Source organism: Odocoileus virginianus, chromosome 20 (assembly GCF_023699985.2).
Source record: "Odocoileus virginianus isolate 20LAN1187 ecotype Illinois chromosome 20, Ovbor_1.2, whole genome shotgun sequence".
In the NCBI taxonomy this organism is placed as follows: domain Eukaryota; kingdom Metazoa; phylum Chordata; class Mammalia; order Artiodactyla; family Cervidae; genus Odocoileus; species Odocoileus virginianus.
The window spans coordinates 50,165,264-50,183,513 of NC_069693.1; the positions used below are offsets into that span (position 1 = coordinate 50,165,264).

General features: G+C 40.7%; 1 protein-coding gene across 9 annotated transcripts in view; it reads right to left on the reverse strand.

The window, feature by feature from the left end:
• The window catches only part of CDH13 (cadherin 13), a 980,082-nt gene that overhangs the window by 389,589 nt on the left and 572,243 nt on the right, over nt 1-18,250 (reverse strand). The window lies entirely within an intron of this gene.

The window sequence follows — 18,250 nt, forward strand, 5'->3', positions numbered from 1 at the left end:
AGGCTAAAAGGAAAAACCAGTTATACTGATGCTGCCATTATGTAAAATTCTGATCTTTTGTTCATTATGGATTTTCAGCATTCATTTGACCTGCGTTTACTTAAATTTTTGATACTTTATTCATCATGAATTTTGCATTAAATTTGAGGTTTTAAAATGTTGTATTAAAATGTTATTTCTCTTGATGACTGAGAACTTTGGCTTCAAGATGAGTATCTCAGGGGTCTCATTCATCTCACCTTAATCTGGGTTCCTCTGGTAGTCACCATGTCCCTTGAGAAATCTCTGATTTCACCCCACCAGTTTTGGGGTCCTTCTCTGTGCTGGGCTTCCTGAGTGCTCCACTGGTTTTGGCTGAATAAGCATGACCTCTAAGGTAATCTGTGGGCACTAATTTGCAGGCACTAATGGCTTTTCACACATGTACCTTAGCCTCCCAGGATAACTACTCTGTCTCATGTAGGTGATCCTAAATTGGAAGAAAAACACCCCCAAGATGAAGGAAAGAAGGGGTGTCATCAGGGGTAACCATTTGTAGTTTTAGAGATTATAACATGCACAAGAGGGTGGACATGCCAAGGGAACTGAAAATCCAGACTACTGGTGTGAGTCTACCCACAAGTAAAAGACATATTTTAAAATTTGACAATATAAACCTATGAGGCTGCCTGTACCCAAAGATGGCACTATTTTTTTTTTTTTTAATATATCTGCACAGAGGCAACATGTGGAATGGCAGAAGCCCTGAAGACAGGACTCTTTGGGTTCACCACAAATATGGAAAAGATATTTGTCAAAGAAATAACAACTGTAGTATAGTAAGTAAGTGAGAGCATGTCAGGAAGGTCCCCTGGGGCTGACAGGGGAAGAATGGAGGCTCACCCAGGCCCTGGACTGAGGGGAAACTGCTAGAAGTGTCTCGGTGAGTGGTCGCTTGGCATCCAGGTCACGCTTCCAACATCGGGAATTGGGGAGAGGTAGGGAAGAAGGTACCCAGACAGACTTGCCAGGTAAGTGGGCTCAGACTCGAGTCAGGGTGAAGGCTGGGTCGGAGAGGTCTTCTGCAACAACTCTTGGCTCCCTTGAAGCCCAGGGCAGAAAGGAGGGGAAAGGAGGCCCCCACCAAGCCTTCCCACTCTTCTTGGTCGGCCTCTTTGATCACCCTCTCTTCCCAGAGTCCTCTGATGCCTGGCAGCAAGGAACGGTATTAATTTTTTTCAATAGTTCATTGGCTATTTCAATGCAAACCTGGCCATTAAATTTGGCAACAAACCCAGGACATACTCTAAACCCCAGTCCCCTCAGTTATTTCCCGAGGCACTAAGGGAGAACCCTATCCCCTAGTGAGTCACAGGGAGTCAGCTCGGTCACACGCCTGAATGGCCACTTGAGTCTCTCAACCAACCACACAGTTACTTTCTCAAGACTGCACTTCTGGTAGAGAGAGGTAATTAAAGCAGCGATGACAAAGTGACCAGGATCAGTAGGAGCCCAGAGAAAACCATGTAATGACATGTTTTCCATGAGACCTTGTTTTCATTTCGTATAGGACTTTGCACATTAATACAGACTTTTTTTCTCTTTCTGAGAGAGAGAAGCTGTAGATAGATCACATGAATATCCTGGTCCCCCAGACAAAATGTACTTCCTCTAAAGGTTAAGGAGCCATTCCAAAGTCATATAAAAACCAAAGGAGGGGGAGATCACTTGTGAGAATAACTGGAGGTAAAAAGAAGGCCTCCGAGCTGGGGGCTAACATTTGTGCAGAGAGGATGTGTGGGGAAGCTGGTAAGACCTTTTATAATTAAAATGCTATCATGAAACAGCTGCAACCAGCTCAACAGAAGTTAACTGATTTCCTCACTTTATCACCAAAATCATTTCCCTACCAAACTCTAGTCTTTGCTTTTTTCAGCTTAGTCTGAAAAAGATTTTAAAAAGGCATGTACATTTTATACTATGTAACCATATATTATACTATATTACTTTATGTTAGCTCAATCATATACTAATTATTTTATATCTATTATCTATTAAGTATACTATCTATTATGTTAATCCTACTCATTACATTTTTATATTGTTATGTTATAGATTACATACTTAAATAATTTGTCATTTTCCAGCACTAAATTTATCAGAGATGTTCCTAGCCTGGAACATGGTTGGGTCAGGAAATGTTAGTTCCCACCTCTTTACACTGAAAAATTCTCTTCCAATTCTCTTCAGAGTGGCCTGTGTTCTTTAATCTTAATACTAGTTTTATTTCCTATAGGCCATCATTTTTCTGAGTGTTCATGACATGTCTGGTAGTATGATAAAGATACTCATGTGGATGGTCTTATTTTGCTCTTACCTGTGAGGCAGGCAGTGGCACTCCATTCCTTTGCCCAGATGTGGAGACTGAGTTCTAAGAGGCGACTTGCCCAAAGTCAAATAGCTAGTGATTCCAGCACCGTCTAGAACCACTCCCACCTTTTGACTGCCTAAATCTCCTCCCTGCTAGGTGACCTCTTTGTTCAAGATCAAAAATTCCAAATGAGAAGCCAACAGAGAGGGTTTTACAAAGATCCCAGAACTGTAATGAATCTGAGTCAACCACACAATGGACAACAACTCCATGATCAACAGTAAAGCCCCAAGCTGCCAAGTGTCAGCTGAGTTGGCTGATAAGGCTGTCTCTATAAAGATGAGCATTTGATAACCTAGGGATGACAGGGACTTGGTTTCAGATCCCATCCCAGGGAGCATGAGCACGGTGACTGGTCCTAAGCTTGGGTAAACACATGTGTCTGTCCTTACTTACATTCAGTTATCCAATAGTTTGTGAGCTCTTAATGTTTGTCATGTGTTGAAACAGACATCAGATAGATGCAGTAAAGAGTAAAATACTATCCTTGGCCCCGGGAGCTCACAAATTTGAACAGAAAGGTAATTCACAAGCATATGTTATCACAACGAAAGAGGATTTAAAGGTACATGTATGGGTGTGGATGCAAATGCTATAGAAGTTCAGAGAAGACATTATTTCCAACTGAAACTAAGAATTCATTAGGCAGAGAGGCAGATAATGGCAAGGTGGGATAAAAGTAACTTCAAGGATAAATTAAACCACAGTGAGAATCCCAAGGCATGTTTAAGGTAGAGTGCCTCTTCTGGCTGCATGTTAGACTGTCATGGGGAGCTCATCTAAATGCGCTGGGCTGCACAAGCAGAGGTTCAGATCCTACTTGTCTAGGGTGGAGTTCAGGTACTGGTGTTGTCTAGTAGCTCAGCAAGTGATCCAAATGTGCAACTGGTGTGAAGGACCCCTGATGAAGCCTGAATGAATGAGGGCCTTAAGGAAGGGGACTAACATTTATGGAACAGCCTCACTATGTGGTGGGACCTTTGCTGCTTCTGAACACACAATATCTCACTCAATCTTCTCAACAATCCTATTTTGAAGAATTTGAACTCACTGGGAGCTTACCATAGCTGCAACTGTGCTAGGAGCGTTAATTATCTCATTTATCTGAATGCCAAGTTTATGAGGTTTCATGTTGGTCTGTCAACACTGAGGCCACAGACAGGATGAAAATGAGCTTTGATGAAACTCTATCCATCAGCAGCCCTGACTGAAAGACAAACAAAGCAATGAGAAGCTCCTGTGATTCTCTGGATTGGCTGGAAGGAAAGACTCTCTCAAGGGCACTAGGCCAATAATATTTCTATGCAAAATTTTCTTCCATGTTACTTGTCACTTTCTTATTGATTCACAGGAGCTCTTTTTATAATAAGGAGAGTAGCTATCTGTTATTGCAAAATTTTCCTGTCATCTTCTCATTTGTCTTGTAACCTTATGGTCTCCCAAATACACAGGAGTTTTAGTTGCTTTTATATTTTCTTTTATAGTTTCTGGGGTTGGTGCCTTGCTTAGGGAGGCCTTCTTTAATCCAAAATTATATTTTTAGCATCTCCTATATTATCTTTTGGTATATTCTATGGTTTACATTTCATCTTTAGACCTCATATCCATCTAAAAGTACATGTTGCTGTATGTCCTAAAGTAGGAAGCTGTCATTTTTCCTAGATATACAGACAATTGTCCCAACCCATGTTGAACAGCCAGCTCCTTCCAGGGTAATTTAGATCCATTATTAAGAACAGGTAAATTGCCCCTGACCTTTAAGGTGAGATTTAATACCAGTTTTTAGCGATGATCTCCAGAATGTGGGAGCTATGTGTGGTTTTTGAATCATGTTTATGTTCTCCCTAACCCCTGGCATTTTCAGTTCAGCTACTGTGCTGTGGTTTCCCCCTAATAGAATTTTAAAACAATTATTTTGTATGTGCATCCAGGAGCCCTGTGGCACTGGGAATATTTTAAATTCAAACTCAAGAGTGGAAGGGAGGTGTGTAAATCCCTCTAACAAATCCTCCGGGATGGCGTCTTTACTTTCTCTTCTGCCTCAGATCTATAAAAATATGTGGCTTACAACGACTTAATTAGAATAAATCTAGCCCTGACATTAGACCTGTTTGTATCTATTATATAGAATTCTTACTTTTGGACTCCCAGAGAACTTAAAGCAATTTTCTGTGACTAAATATTCAATTCAAATCTAACGATGTGAAGAAAAAAAAATGCTAAAATTAGATGAACCTGCACAAAAGTAGTCAGAATCTGAATTCAGAATGAGTTGATTCATTCTGCCAAGAAGAGCATCCATTACAATAAAAAATACAAATAAAAAGGACTTGACCATACTGTGAGCCAGACAGAGTGCCATGAGCATTCTATTAGTACATTTATGTCTAGCCCGGCGTGCTAGCTGTTATTCTAAGACTGATGAAGAAACCGGGCTCAGCGTCTCGTCCATGCCCTTCTCCTGGCAAGGCAGTGTCAGGTCTCAGTCTTGGTCTCGGTCTCCCTTCTTGGCCAGCCACGTTTACGGTCAAAGGAGCAGAAAAAGGTGTCCTCGAGGAGCTTCCTCAGGCCTCTAATGTGTTGTCCTACACCTGCACTCCTGTCTTCTTTGTTCACATATGAAAGACAACCCTGGAAAATGCCGCATGCACCGGCTTTGCCAACATCCAGGTGTAGAGCCTTTGGGGGATGGAGCTTCCTGTTTCTTCCTCCAGAGCCTGTTTCTGTGCCTCCCTTCCCACACTGTCATGCCCAGAATATTTACCCTATGGAAACTGGCAAATGCTACAGTCCAGGGCTTTGTTTTCTACTTGCTCTGACCAATTATTCAATGCAGTCCGGGCACAGGACACACTGCTCTGAATGGAAGGTCCATTCATATCCGTAGGCAGCAGGCACTGTGGGTTCAGAGCTGACATATAACCAGAGATTTTAATTGCTCACCCCTGAATTTTCACTAATACCAGTGAGGAAAATAGCACCCCTTCCTTTTGAGCCCTGCCTGCTTGCTTCGCTGGTTCAGCCATCCTGCCCAGTTATTTCAACATATCAAGATAATAAAACACATCTCTTCATCAGAGAAAAGTTAGGAAGACTGGACGAGGATTAATTGCAGCGTTGTCTTGTTTACTCTAAAGAGGAACTGTGTGCTCACCATCTGAATTCAATTAATCTGATCAGACAGGAAATTAGCAGCCAAAATTGCCTTTCTATTAGGTGGACATGACCCAACAACATTTGGAGAGAAAGTATGACGGCTGCCCTAATTTCTCAAGTGTCATCTAATCAAAAGAAAAAAATGAAAAAAGAATGTCAATATTATCTCAAGCTCCAGGAGGCTCAGCCTCTCTCCTTTCCCAGCTCCATAGGGCCTTGAATATTTTAAATGTTGTGTGGGGCAAACTGTTTATTCAAACATTTATTGGGGGCCTACTATGCACCAGGTGCTATTTAGGGAATGGGGATGTAGCAGGAGTTTATACACTACCGGGTAGTGACAGGCAAGTTCTCTGGATAAAAGCAGGGGATGCTGGGTGAGGTGGGGGAGGGTGAAGGGTAGAAACTGGACTCACCGAGAGCACACGATGAGCTCGCCTGAACAGAACAAATGTGTGCAGAGGCTGCCAAGATGGATGTCCTCAAACTCTCATCCAATTTGGATACAGCCTGGGAGCTTTCTTACAAACACTTTGCAGCCCACACTTCAGGAGTTTCCAATTAATACATCCTGGGTGGATCCCAGAATCTGCATATTTAACAAAACACTCCCTGACCTCAGATTGTTTGGGAACCTCAGCTTCAGGAGTGGGACATCCTTTGAATAAATTTACGTAATAATTAACTTTTTTTTTTTTTTTTTTGGTGCATTCACAAATCAGTCTATTTGCTGGGAGGGGGATTTCTCTGGGGAAAAGATAGACTCCATTTCTTGAAGGAGTGCATGTTTAGAGGGGTTTATAGAAATTAAATAGCCACACAAACATAAGTTCAAATGCAGCAGGGGATTTAAGGAGAAGCAGAATAAGGGACTGGAAACTGTGGCAGTGTCCTGAGCAGGTTGTCAGTCAGGAATCGCTTCCTTCAGTCTGGGAGTCAAATTATAAGTGGGAGGAAGACCATTCTAGAAAGAGAAAAAAACCACATACCAAGGGCCTGAGATAAACGAGAGGTCTTTAACACCTCTTTCCACCAGTATGAACTTTCCCAAACATTCTCTCCACCTCCAACCTGAAATGAAGCCAGCCCTTCCCTTGAGGCTACCTCTCTGCCCAAAGCCCTGCCCAGCAGCACTGGTTGTCACTGAGGCTTCTAAGCAGGACTGGGCTGGTTGGGCCTCTCCTTGAGAAGCTCTGTGGTACTGGCTACACAGAGGGGGTGCCTTGGAGGAAGCCTCAAAGTTGTAGACTGGCCTTCACAGACTGTCCTGATGGATTAACCTAGCGAAAATAGGGCCTAATTCCAGGTGAAGGATTCAGAGGAAGATTAGAAAATGTGAGCAATGTGGTTGAAGGAAAGTTACATGGCTCAAAGTAGCCTGGAGTTAAAACTCCCCTCCAGGTCCTCCCCACCATTCTATGCAAAACAAAGAACTCTCTCACCCGAAGAAAAAAATGGACATTAAGGCTGATTACGCCCAGCTGCCAGCCGGTCCAGCCTCTGGCCTATCTCCAGAATTCCTTGCCCCAGCTGTTTAAGAGATAACTACTCCGAACAACCTTGGAGAAGAACAGGCTCCCTTAAGAGAGTAGCTTTCCACATACATGCCTGTATACACTCACTCTTTTCTTGGGTTAGTGCAGCAGCTCACTGATCTGACTGCTGCCCTTTCCCACCTCATTAAAGGTGACCTGTTCCTGTAAAGTGCTGGTCTCATTCTTTTTCTGAGCCTCGCCTTCCCTAACTCCCTTACCCTACAGTGGTCAGGGGTGACAGTCATACCTCAACATACAACAGCCTGACAAAGGTCAGTGCTTAAGATCCTTGATGTCTAGACATGGGATTAAGCTCCAGGTTCTGTACCAACTGTTCAACAAAGGGCAGTTTTTGTCACCCCTCTACAACTCTATGCTTTCATTTGTTCAACATGGAGATAACCAACTCTGCCTCAGTGGATAGTTGTGAAAAGGAAGTGTTCCTCCCAGGGAGGCCACAAGAGATCAACAAACAGCAGAGGAACTTGAAACCATAGCCTTAAGACAGTCTTCACTTTTACACAGTGCTTTGTCGCTGCTTTCAGATAGGCCACCATGTAGGCTTAATAACTGATATTGTTTTACAGCCATTTAGCTCAATTAAAAAAGTGATGCACACCATAACCAAGATGAAGAATGTTCAACAAACACAATCTTTGTGGTTTGCTGAAAAAACAGGCACTGGAGATTGAGACCAAAGCCTGTCCTTTAAGCACCAGTCCCAAGCATTGGGCACAGCCATGGCACCAGAGACTGGGTTACCGAAGGCAGTGTGATTATGGTCAAATATTAACAACTGCATATGGAAATAGAAAAACTGCTCCCAGAAATCTCACTGGCTGGCTCAGTGGTGAAATCTCCTCCTAATACCTGCACATAGTAGACTGGTCCACACAGAAACTCCTAGGCACTCAGTAGATCCTATTTCTCCATCATCTCTTCCACAGCTTATCCTTTGGTGCGCCAACCACCACCCCCATCCCCTCAAACCCGATTTTGAGAAAAGCTAGTTAAGTGTGTCCAGCCCAAACCCTAGGCTTTGGAGGTAGTTTCTCAAGCTTACTAAATCTTTAAGGGCCACACAGCTCTATTAACCCAAATGATTTATGATTTGTTCGTTGTTTCTGTGCAGCTTGGTGGGAGATGAGAGATTTGATGAGCTCTCAACTTCAACTTTTGGACATCTATAAAATCTATAAGGAAATCATAAAACAGAATATTTTTCAGCTTTAGAAAATTCACCTTTTAACAACATGGGAAAATACTCATGTGATATTAAGTTCTAAGTGCAGAAGGCAATACTGTATGTGAGGCAGGAACCAAGGATTCTCTTTGCCTGAAATGCCATCTTTCAGCTCATTCTCACATCGCTCAGCGTTACTCACCCTTTCCCTCTGCAGAGGTACAAGAATTCCTTGTCAATCTCTATCCCTTGGCCTCTCAGTCCTTACCACTACCCAATATTAGGCCATACATTTGTGTAATTTTTAAATTTATCATCTGTATCCTTCACTAGAACATAGTTTTTGTATGACTGAGGACCTTGTCTTATTTGCTTTGCATCTCCAGTGGTTAGGACTGGGCCTGACACAGAAAGGTGCTTCATAAATTTTTTTTGAATGAATAAACAAGAAGCATTCAAATATTGCTTAAATAAATTAACTATCCTGAAAATACAGATGAACTTATTTACAAAACAGGAACAGACCTACAGATACTGAAAACAAACTTATGGTTACCAATGGGGGGAAGCACGGGGGGTGGGGGATAGATCGGGAGCCTGGGGTGAACACACACACACTTCCACGTGTGAGACAGGTAACCAGGAAGGATGCACTGCATAAGCACAGAGAACTCTGCTCAAAATTCTGTGAGAACCTGTATGAGAAAAGAATCTAACAGAGAATACACGTATATGTATAACTGAAGCACTTTGCTGTGCACCTGAAACTAACACAACATTGTCAATCAACTATATTCCAATGAAATAAAAATTTAAAAATGAATTATCTAAAAATCATTATGGAAATTAAGAGAGATAATGGATGGGAAAGCACTTTCAAAGTCTGAGAGAACCCAAATATTTATTTGTTACCATTGTGATATGTGGGCTATGTCAGATCAAAAATAATTTGCAGTGACAAGATCTTCATATGGATCATTTAGGTTAGAAGAGATTAATCTAGCTAAAGAGGCTTGAATGTAAATTATTACCTCCCAAATGCACTGGCACAGATGATTGGACAGTAGCATTTTTATTGGAATTGATTTGTAATCAATACTCACATAGGATTTATTACAGAATTTTCCTCTAATTATCCTAAGTGAACAATTCTGGTTAAAGGCTTTGCAGGGAAAGATAAGAGAAGGGGTTCTATAAATAAGGCTGACTCGTAAGTGCTATATTCCACTCAAGTATCAAGAATTATTTCTTTATTTTTATTGAAAAACCAGCAATTTTATGATTTCCAGTATTTTATGGTCTTGGGTATGCATTAAGTCCTTCTTTTCTTAACTGTTACTTCCAGCTACCCCCTTTTTTCATAGAAGCATATTATTCTAGATCAGGGCTCAACAATGGCATAATTCTGGTCACTTTTGCCTCACTGGTGGGGTGAAGTGCAGAGTTGCTGTCTAAATCCAATTCAAGAACATTGTTAGTAGTCTTTTTTTTTTCCATTTATTTTTATTAGTTGGAGGCTAATTACTTTACATCATTGCAGTGGTTTTTGTCATACATTGAAATGAATTAGCCATGGATTTACATGTATTCCCCATCCCGGTCCCCCCTCCCACCTCCCTCTCCACCCGATCCCTCTGGGTCTTCCCAGTGCACCAGGCCTGAGCACTTGTCTCATGCACCCAACCTGGGCTGGTGATCTGTTTCACCCTAGATAATATACATGTTTCGATGCTGTTCTCTTGAAACATCCCACCCTCGCCTTCTCCCAGAGTCCACAAGTCTGTTCTATACATCTGAGTCTCTTTTTCTGTTTTGCATATAGGGTTATTGTTACCATCTTTCTAAATTCCATATATGTGTGTTAGTATACTGTAATGGTCTTCATCTTTCTGGCTTACTTCGCTCTGTATAATGGGCTCCAGTTTCATCCATCTCATTAGAACTGATTCAAATGAATTCTTTTTAATGGCTGAGGAATATTCCATGGTGTATATGTACCACAGCTTCCTCATCCATTCGTCTGCTGATGGGCATATAGGTTGCTTCCATGTCCTGGCTATTATAAACAGTGCTGCGATGAACATTGGGGTGCACGTGTCTCTTTCAGATCTGGTTTCCTCGGTGTGTATGCCCAGAAGTGGGATTGCTGGGTCATATGGCAGTTCTATTTCCAGCTTTTTAAGAAATCTCCACACTGTTTTCCATAGTGGCTGTACTAATTTGCATTCCCACCAACAGTGTAAGAGGGTTCCCTTTTCTCCACACCCTCTCCAGCATTTATTGCTTGTAGACTTTGGATAGCAGCCATCCTGACTGGCGTGTAATGGTACCTCATTGTGGTTTTGATTTGCATTTCTCTGATAATGAGTGATGTTGAGCATCTTTTCATGTGTTTTTTTGCCATCTGTATGTCTTCCTTGGAGAAATGTCTGTTGAGTTCTTTGGCCCATTTTTTGATTGGGTCGTTTATTTTTCTGGGGTTGAGCTGCAGGAGTTGCTTATATATTTTTGAGATTAATCCTTTGTCTGTTGCTTCATTTGCTATTATTTTCTCCCAATCTGAGGGCTGCCTTTTCACCTTGCTTATAGTTTCCTTTGTTGTACAAAAGCTTTTAAGTTTCATTAGGTCCCATTTGTTTATTTTTGCTTTTGTTTCTAAAATTCTGGGATGTGGGTCATAGAGGATCCTGCTGTGATTTATGTCGGAGAGTGTTTTTGCCTATGTTCTCCTCTAGGAGTTTTATAGTTTCTGGTCTTACATTTAGATCTTTAATCCATTTTGAGTTTATTTTTGTGTATGGTGTTAGAAAGTGTTCTAGTTTCATTCTTTTACAGGTGGTTGACCAGTTTTCCCAGCACCACTTGTTAAAGAGGTTGTCTTTTTTCCATTGTATATCCTTGCCTCCTTTGTCGAAGATAAGGTGACCGTAGGTTTGTGGATTTATCTCTGGGCTTTCTATTCTGTTCCATTGATCTATATTTCTGTCTTTGTGCCAGTACCATACTGTCTTGATGATTGTGGCTTTGTAGTATAGTCTGAAGTCAGGCAGGTTGATTCTTCCAGTTCCATTCTTCTTTCTCAAGGTTACTTTGGCTACTTAGGTTTTTTGTATTTCCATACAAATTGTGAAATTATTTGTTCTAGTTCTGTGAAAAATACTGTTGGTAGTTTGATAGGGATTGCATTGAATCTATAGATTACTTTGGGTAGTATAGCCATTTTGACAATATTGATTCTTCCAATCCATGAACACAGTATATTTCTCCATCTGTTTGTGTCCTCTTTGATTTCTTTCATCAGTGTTTTATAGTTTTCTATGTATAGGTCTTTTGTTTCTTTAGGTAGATATACTCCTAAGTATTTTATTCTTTTTGTTGCAATGGTGAATGGTATCATTTCCTTAATTTCTCTTTCTGTTTTCTCATTGTTAGTGTATAGGAATGCAAGAGATTTCTGTGTGTTAATTTTATATCCTGCAACTTTACTGTATTTGTTGATTAGCTCTAGTAATTTTCTGGTAGAGTCTTTAGGGTTTTCTATGTAGAGGATCATGTCATCTGCAAACAGAGATAGTTTCACTTCTTCTTTTCCTATCTGGATTCCTTTTACTTCTTTTTCTGCCCTGATTGCTGTGGCCAACACTTCCAAAACTATGTTGAATAGTAGTGGGGAGAGTGGGCACCCTTGTCTTGTTCCTGATTTCAGGGGAAATGCTTTCAACTTTTCACCATTGAGGGTGATGCTTGCTGTGGGTTTGTCATATATAGCTTTTATTATGTTGAGGTATGTTCCTTCTATTCCTGCTTTCTGGAGAGTTTTAATCATAAATGGATGTTGAATTTTGTCAAAGGCTTTTTCTGCATCTATTGAGATAATCATATGGTTTTTATCTTTCAATTTGTTAATGTGGTGTATTACATTGATTGATTTGCGGATATTAAAGGATCCTTACATTCCTGGGATAAAGCCCACTTGGTCATGGTGTATGATTTTTTTAATATGTTGTTGGATTCTGTTTGCTAGAATTTTGTTAAGGATTTTTGCATCTATGTTCATCAGTGATATTGGCCTGTAGTTTTCTTTTTTTGTGGCATCTTTGGTTTTGGAATTAGGGTGATGGTGGCCTCATAGAATGAGTTTGGAAGTTTACCTTCTTCTGCAATTTTCTGGAAGAGTTTGAGTAAGATAGGTGTTAGCTCTTCCCTAAATTTTTGGTAGAATTCAGCTGTGAAGCCATCTGGTCCTGGGCTTTTGTTTGCTGGAAGATTTCTGATTACAGTTTCAATTTCCTTGCTTGTGATGGGTTTGTTAAGCTCTTCTATTTCTTCCTGGTTCAGTTTTGGAAAGTTATACTTCTCTAAGAACTTGTCCATTTCTTCCAAGTTGTCCATTTTATTGGCATAGAGCTGCTGGTAGTAGTCTCTTATGATCCTTTGTATTTCAGTGTTGTCTGTTGTGATCTCTCCATTTTCATTTCTAATTTTGTTAATTTGGTTCTTCTCCCTTTGTTTCTTAATGAGTCTTGCTAATGGTTTGTCAATTTTGTTTATTTTGTCAAAAAACCAGCTTTTAGCTTTGTTGATTTTTGCTATGGTCTCTTTAGTTTCTTTTGCATTTATTTCTGCCCTAATTTTTAAGATTTATTTCCTTCTACTAACCCTGGGGTTCTTCATTTCTTCCTTCTCTAGTTGCTTTAGGTGTAGAGTTAGGTTATTTATTTGACTTTTTTCTTGTTTCTTGAGGTAGGCCTGTAGTGCTATGAATCTTCCCCTTAGCACTGCTTTTACAGTGTTCCATAGGTTTTAGGTTGTTGTGTTTTCATTTTCATTCATTTCTATGCATATTTTGATTTCTTTTTTGATTTCTTCTATGATTTGTTGGTTATTCAGAAGCATGTTGTTTAGCCTCCATATGTTTGAATTTTTAATAATTTTTTTCCTGTAATTGAGATCTAATCTTACTGCACTGTGGTCAGAAAAGATGACTGGAATGATTTCAGTTTTTTTGAATTTACCAAGACTAGATTTATGGCCCAGGATGTGATCTATTCTGGAGAAGGTTCCGTGTGCACTTGAGAAAAAGGTGAAGTTGATTGTTTTGGGGTGAAACGTCCTATAGATGTCAATAAGGTCTAGCTGGTCCATTGTGTCCTTTAAAGTTTGTGTTTCCTTGTTCGTTTTCTGTTTAGTTGATCTATCCAAAGTTGTGAGTGGGATAAGAAACATTGCTAGTAGTCTTAAGACAAAATAATAAACAGCTTAGTTTGAGAGTGCCTTGAACATTCACCTATAAGATTTACTAAAATATCACTTATAAAAGCCCTTTGGGGCTTCCCTGGTAGTTCAGGGGTAAAGAATCCAATGCAAGGAGACATGGGTTCAATCCCTGATTCTGGATGATCCCACACGCTGCGGAGCAACTAAGCCTGTACGCCACAACTACTGAGCCAGTGCTCCAGAGTTTCGGAGCCACAACAAGAGAAGCTGTTGCAATGAGAAGCCGGAACACCCCGACTAGAGAGCAGCCCCAACTTGCCACAATTAGGGAAAAGCCCACGCAGCAACGAAGACTCAGCACAGCCAAAAATAAATAAATAAATGCAATTACTTTTAAAAATGATAACATCCTTTTGTTCATGAGATGATCGCTTTAGCTCATAGACTTCTCAGGCAGAATATGGTATGCAATTGAGAGGTACCATGTTTTCTTTGAAAAACTGTTGGGGATGGAACCTAAGCTCTCAACGGAAGTGTATCAGTGGTAGCAATCAACAAACTGCCTTCCAAGGAGAAGTAACTGCAGGATTTTATTTGCCAAATGGAACAGGATGCATGCCTCCCGAGGGCAAGGATGTAGTGCTGTTCCCATAGGACTCCCAGCACCTGGAGCAGGCCTGGTCACTGCAGGCACAGAGCAGATCTTAGTGGAAGGAACGTTTGAAGTTCAAGGCTCGAGTTGAGTTGCTCAAGGCAAGGGGGATATGGAGAGAGTACCCCAAGAGAGTCCCCTTCTTTTCCCACATACAGGGCTCACTCTTTCCCTAATAAACATCCAACATCACTAAAGAAGATCAGTCTGAAATAATACCAAATTATTAGTCTGTCCAGGATACACATAGCTCTATTCAATCCTATTTGCTCAACCCAATTTTATCACTTCCTGCAAGGATCAATTCCTCTAACCATCAAGTCTTATTTGAATCTGATATGCCAAAAGCCTATAAGTAAACAATGAATCATTTGATAATGCAAGTCTCCTGGTTCAAGGCATGTTTTCAACTATGTGGGCTCTGGTTCATTGTCATGTCTGTGCTTTAGTTTCCCAGTTAGCAAAGAGGTGTAACTACCTCTTCCGTCTCCTGTCTCACCTCAGAGTCCTCTGGAAGTTCTGTGTGTTGTGCGTTGACCTGATTTTCAGATAGAAATAAGAACAGAGGAAGGATCCGTGACTTGAAGCTGATCAGTGGGAGAATCCTAAAACCAGTCATTTAACACTCAACCCAGAAGGAAGCTAGTAGATGTTTGTTTTGGTGGCATGCAAGTTTATAGATACTGTAAGGATGAAATTTTGAGATTTATTGCTTATGTGTGATAAGACAACAATAAGTATTACACAAAATCTATGTTCATACAGGTATATGAGAATTAGGATCAGGTAAAGCTGGACCCAAATGGAGCAAAACTCATGAATTTGGGAAGTGAATAACTGACGTTGGAGAACATCAGGGATAACAGCAAGCCTATCTCAAATGCAGCATTAAATGCTCATGTTAGGGCCTCCAGTTGCCTGAACTGATTCAGGGTGAACAAACCTTGCACACCTCTGCCCAGGACCCACCCTGTGACAAGGCTGCCTTGTCCTGTTACGCTGCCAATTTCAGAAATTCTATTTTGCCTATTTAAAAATATTATTGGAGCTGGATCTGGGGCTGCCTCTGAATAAAGAGGTTTTGTTTGCAGAAAATTCATAAGCAGAATGACTCACAATGCAGTGGAAATGTGGAAGAAGGAACAGGTAAAGGGAAAATGTGATTGTGTTACTGTTCAGATAAAAGAAAAGGAGGAAAGGAAGGGAAGAGGAAGGGAGGGAGGAGAAGAGAAACACAGAGTCTGTAAAAATGTCTTTGGCACAAGGAAAAGCAGCAAATCTATAAATGTAAATGATGTGTAAATAATTCTTATCATGAGAAAACACGCCTGGGAGGATAGAAGATGATAGATAGGAACTCATCTTGAAAAGCATGAAGCATCCTCTGAACTTGAAGGAGAATGATTAAGTGCTAAATCTGCATAGATGAATGCCTCCATGCATACAGACAGGACCTGCCTTCGTACATGGATTCACACCTGCACAAGTGCCCTGTGCAGAAGCCCAAGAAAGTACACACTCACATGTTTTCCATGGATACCAGCATCCATAATTCATTTTCTCTACTTCATCATGTAAATATTTTAAATTTCACAATGGGGGTGGCTTAATGAGGAAAGCTCCCCATTGTATAGCGGTGGTTGTAATTCTCAGCTGCCCAAAACAAGCCATATTTCCTCGTGGGTATATTACTGTAATGAAACACGGCCACATCCCAAACTGTAAAACCTGAGCTCATAGACTTTTCCATATAGAGCTGTTTCCTAAATACACATTTTATTCCACCCAAACACAGCATGACAGGGCCATCTTAGCACTAAGAGAGTCATTAAATACTCGTGTTATACTGTTTTAATTACAAGCTGCCCCTTTTTCAGGCTTATTTCAATAGATTATTGCCCTGCTGTGTAATAGTGTATAAAGAAACAGCAGTATCTCTTGCTGGTATATTGTGGAAATTAAAATTCTCAATACTACTTCAGTAATTAATTTCCAAAGAGAAACCAGTTTAGTTTAATAAAGAGATTAATGAAAATGTTGCAGAAGATATATTTCTCAGGAGGTGTAGTACATTATTTTCTTGCATTCGAAATAATAGAACCATTTCAAAGGACTTAGTAAATCCAGCCTCAATCAATTCTATTTAACTCAGCATAGAAATGCTTTTCAGGGGATGTAAAGAAGTAGGGCAGACACAGCAGATCAGACCAGCCCCGAGGCACAGAAGGGCTGAATGGTTCCCCACAGCCAGCTTTTCTGGATGGTGAGCTGCCGTGTGCCTAGGGCTAAATGGTGAAGAGCAAGTTTAGAAGGAAGTCGGTCACAGGTCAAAGATGACGTCATGGGAAACTACGCAGGGTCTCAGGTAGAGATGGGCAGTGTGGTCCCAGGTAGAGGCGGGCAGTGTATGAACCATAGGACTTAACTTACTACTATCCCCCCAACACTGAGGTCAATGGAATGAACCCTTTTACTTTTATAAAGTGCTTTTTACAAACTGTATAGTATTACATTTATTCTTTACAACATCCCTAGGAGTTGTGTTTTTTTTTTTTTAGTATTTTTTGTTTGTTTGTTTTTTGTTCCATTTATTTTTATTAGTTGGAGGCCAATTACTTTACAATATTGTAGTGGTTTTTGTCATACATTGACGTGAATCAGCCATGGATTTACATGTGTTCCCCATCCCAAACCCCCCTCCCACCTCCCTCTCTACCCGATCCCTCTGGGTCTTCCCAGTGCACCAGGCCCGAGCACTTGTCTCATGCATCCCACCTGGGCTGGTGATCTGTTTCACCCTAGATAATATACATGTTTCGATGCTGTTCTCTCGAAACATCCCACCCTCGCCTTCTCCCACAGAGTCCAAAAGTCTGTTCTGTACATCTGTGTCTCTTTTTCTGTTTTGCATATAGGGTTATCGTTACCATCTTTCTAAATTCCATATATATCTCATTAGAACTGATTCAAATGAATTCTTTTTAATGGCTGAGGAATATTCCATGGTGTATATGTACCACAGCTTCCTTATCCATTTGTCTGCTGATGGGCATCTAGGTTGCTTCCATGTCCTGGCTATTATAAACAGTGCTGCAATGAACATTAGGGTGCACGTGTCTCTTTCAGATCTGGTTTCCTCGGTGTGTATGCCCAGAAGTGGGATTGCTGGGTCATATGGCAGTTCTATTTCCAGTTTTTTAAGAAATCTCCACACTGCCCATTATACAGAGTGAAGTAAGCCAGAAAGATAAAGACCATTACAGTATACTAACACATATATATGGAATGAAGTGGGATGTTTTGAGAGAACAGCATTGAAACATGTATATTATCTATGGTGAAACAGATCACCAGCCCAGGTGGGATGCATGAGACAAGTGCTCAGGCCTAGTGCACTGGGAAGACCCAGAGGGATCAGGTAGAGAGGGAGGTGGGACGGGGGGATCGGGATGGGGAATACATGTAAATCCATTGCTGATTCACGTCAATGTATGACAAAAACCACTACAATATTGTAAAGTAATTAGCCTCCAACTAATAAAAATAAATAAATAAATAAATTCTATATATATGTGTCAGTATACTGTATTGGTCTTTATCTATCATTATCAGAGAAATGCAAATCAAAACCACAATGAGGTACCATTACACGCCAGTCAGGATGGCTGCTATCCAAAAGTCTACAAGCAATAAATGCTGGAGAGGGTGTGGAGAAAAGGGAACCCTCTTACACTGTTGGTGGGAATGCAAACTAGTATAGCCACTATGGAGAACAGTGCGGAGATTTCTTAAAAAACTGGAAACAGAACTGCCATATGACCCAGCAATCCCACTTCTGGGCATACACACCGAGGAAACCAGATCTGAAAGAGACATGTACACCTCAATGTTCATTGCAGAACTGTTTATAATAGTCAGGACATGGAAGCAACCTATATGCCCATCAGCAGATGAATGGATAAGGAAGCTGTGGTACATATACACCATGGAATATTACTCAGCCATTAAAAAGAATTCATTTGAATCAGTTTTAATGAGATGGATGAAACTGGAGCCCATTATACAAAGTGAAGTAAGCCAGGGAGTTGTGTATTATA